The sequence below is a fragment of the Palaemon carinicauda genome, chromosome 4 (genome assembly GCF_036898095.1).
Source record: "Palaemon carinicauda isolate YSFRI2023 chromosome 4, ASM3689809v2, whole genome shotgun sequence".
Lineage (NCBI taxonomy): Eukaryota > Metazoa > Arthropoda > Malacostraca > Decapoda > Palaemonidae > Palaemon > Palaemon carinicauda.
Window position 1 is genome coordinate 167,122,618 of NC_090728.1, and position 3,767 is coordinate 167,126,384.

The following is a 3,767-nucleotide window of genomic DNA, read 5'->3' on the forward strand; positions in this document are numbered from 1 at the left end:
GATGTATTTACCGAGCAAAGTAGAGAGAACCACTATCAGTGCATACTGAAATTTGTAAGAATTCTCTAATAGTCTAGAAAACGTCTGGATGGACAAACATTCACACAACGATGATTAACATGCAAAAATAACAATCACAAAACTCTTCATAGTGACTAAAAGAAGACATTCACATAATGCAGAAAGTGACATAACTTTAGCAATAATAAAAACTTATACATCTGCTAAGAGACAAGATGACAGATATATTCTCACTCGCATCGTAGGTGTGTGTGTGTGTGTGTGTGAGTGTGTTACGGGAGAGAAAAAGCGAGACGTAGGCCGAGTGAGTGAGTGTGTATGTGCGTTGAGGGCCAACAGCAAGTGCCAAAGAAAGTGCCATGCAGTATATTGTTGGAGCCCGGACTTTCAACAGCTTTATAATCAGGTGAAAGACAGTGACATACTTTGCCGGTGTTTTAAGGAGAGGTTATGTTAAATTTTCGAATTTTCTAACTGAATACAATAGGAAAAAAAGAGGTTTATCGTATCAAAAAGGATTTTCATTTCATTTATAGGTGTTTCTACGTTCACTTGAGTCTTAGTGTGCTTTTTACCTTGAGTGTGCTGGTTCCTCGGGTCAGTGAGTTTGTCAATTTGGTTTAAACGAGAGAAGTAGTTCAAAAGACGTAAGCTTTTTCCCTACTATAGAGATATTTTGATTTATTAACAGCATAATTATTTGCATAGCTTTCTGTTCACTATATTAAGCCTTAATAAGTGTAAGTGAAATTTTTATCTTAACTATTTCAATGTTATCTAATTCTTTTATTTTCCTTTTTATATTGTTAACCTTTATATTTAACCTCTCATTTATTTTATATTTACCAATTTGACCCTTTACAATAATAAAGTTATTTTTTAATGTTTGAAGAATAATTTTTAATAAATTAATTTATTTTCTGTCAGAGGTAAACCACTGAAACTTGAATGGAACGAAAACACTTATTGCATCTCCATTACACTTATTCACAATAAGAGATCGATAAACTATAACAAATTATTCAGTGAATTATATGGCAAATGTATCCAAGACTGTACATGTTTGTATATATATATATATATATATATATATATATATATATATATATATATATATGTATATATGTATATATATGTATATATATATATATATATATATATATATATATATATATATACACAGTATATATATATATATATATATATATATATATATATATACACGTGTGTGTAATTGAAACAAAGAGTACTATGTCTTTGGCTGCACTAGAAAGTGTGTGAATGTGTATATATATATATATATATATATATATATATATATATATATATATATATGTATATATATATATATATATATATATATATATATATATATACACGTGTGTGTAATTGAAACAAAGAGTACTATGTCTTTGGCTGCACTAGAAAGTGTGTGAATGTGTGTATATAATATATATATATATATATATATATATATATATATATATATATATATATATATATGTATATATATATATATACATATACATATATATTTATATATATATCTAACTATACACATATATATATGTATATATATATATATATATATATATATATATATATATATATATATATATTGCGTGTGTGTCTGTTTGTGTAAACATATATATATAAACGCCCAATATTTACCCACAAGCTAATGTACATCTTATCTATGCGATTGATCTCAGAGCAGTATCGACGTCATAATTCATAATTTTTCATCCAAATTTCTTTTCCCAACTGCTATGAAATACGACTCCTACTGCCTCCTACCGCTTCCAACAAGAACACCAACGAGAGAAAAATGGTTTACATTAGTTATAGGAAGACTGCACTCTGTCTTTCGCCATCCCTCTCAAAAAATGGAGTCACCCCTCGGGTATAGCATGATTCTTACGCCAGTTTGGGAACCTCTAATTTTAAGTCGGGAACCCGGTTGCTTCCTTGGCAGACGTTGTATGGTGGACTCAGTACCCCTCTCCCTCAAACACACACACACACCCTTCAAATTATAAGCCTAAACTAAATGCCCCCTTTTCGGGGTGCAGTTCCTCTGCCATGGATGGAGATGCCCGTGTGGGCAGGAACTGTTAAGTCTAAATCTGGACAAGAACAGTTAATGCTCACAGTTCCGTTGAGGTAACAATGTATCACATTGCCAAGTGCCAAAGGTTCTTAATTTTATTTGGACCTTCATTTCATTGGTGGTATTATTGATGTCAGTGTTCAGTAATTAAAGAAAGGTTGTAATTCTGCTTACAACGTCATCCTCTTTTGTGACTCATATTTTTTTATGTATATATGTATCAATTTACTTTTCGATACATCTTCGTTATTATTTTCTTTGATGATGCCTCAAGGAGCATTCGTGTAAATCGAATAATTATTTGAAATATTTAATGAAAATCTCTTAGAATACTACCTTAAGACGCTCATGTCACTTTCTTCAATTTAGTAATTTTCTTAAGAAATGTTTTGGATTATTTCTTATATATTTCAGACTCAAGAAAAATATTGAAATCGGAATTTGCTCTTTAGGTAATCCGTCATTTTTTATATTTCCAAAGATTCGGAAAATATTATAATTTTAACGAATTATCATACCCAAAGAGACATTATAATCCAAATTCTACCTTGATACTTAGCAAGTTAGTTTTATCAACATTTCAGTCGAACAATCAGGGAACCTGGGCGTACCTTGTTAAAATTTCCGTGGATTTGATAAAAAGATTTTTTAGATACAATGGAAATCTCCCCATAAGAACAATAAACTTCATAAAGTGATCGAGAAGTTGAATAAAGAACCTGAAAGTTTCCCTTGCTGTGAATAAAAACTAAGGGATAACTTTCAGAGATAAAATGTTTCAATACTTTGCTGTTATCGAAAAAAAATATCTTTAGAAACACATACAAGCATGGTTATGATGTGTTTTCATAGATTTTTTTTTTTTTTTTTAATTGTGTATTAATTTCTTTACGGATATATAGTCTTGAGGGAAATTCACCTAAATTTCGAGAGTTCCCAGCTAGAATTTCATAATTCAAGTCTAATTTATAATCATGATGAGCAATAGAACGCAAAAAATTCCCTGTCCATATATACAAAATCTTAATTGAAAAAATATGGAAAATAGTTAGATTGACATTTTGCTCGACCTTGATCTTTGACCTAGGACTTTCAAAATTAAATCTCTTCCACGTCTCAACATAATTGATCCCTGAAAGTTTCACTACTATGTAAGTAAAATTGTGGTCAGGAAGATGTTCACAAACAAACAAAAAGACAAACAGATAACTAGACAAACAGCGGCCGAAACACAACCTCACCACAATTTCGTGGGAGGTAACAATTGATATAATTCAGCAATAGAAGGTTATTGTAGTGACAGAGGTGGAGGTTCGACACTTTCATTCCCTCATTTATGTTTTATTATGACAACATAACAGTGTTAGTAGCTACAGTAGGAATAGTATTATATGTAGGCATCACTAAAGAAAAAAAAAATAAAAAAAAAATAAAATATACATGCGCCATAAAACTACTAATAAAAAAAAAATTTTTGAGGGTCATATTTTTCAAACTTTAGTAACACTTGGTGTCTGTTAGTGATAAACAGATTGCATCGTTCTATTTCTGTAATTCTTTTATTTTGTTATATAAATGGTGTGATGAAAATAACAAAAGATAAAATTCTGGGGGTTATCATTGCATTTTTCTGCAT

The 3,767-nt window shown here is 30.0% G+C and overlaps 1 protein-coding gene across 1 annotated transcript in view; it reads left to right on the forward strand.

Annotated features, from left to right (window-relative positions):
* The first annotated feature begins 279 nt into the window (after positions 1-279).
* Positions 280-3,767, forward strand: part of LOC137640174 (uncharacterized) — a 26,489-nt gene continuing 23,001 nt past the window's right edge. The window contains exon 1 of the mRNA XM_068372699.1: positions 280-427. The gene's annotated coding sequence lies outside the window, so the exon portion shown is untranslated. The remainder of the gene's footprint in view (positions 428-3,767) is intronic.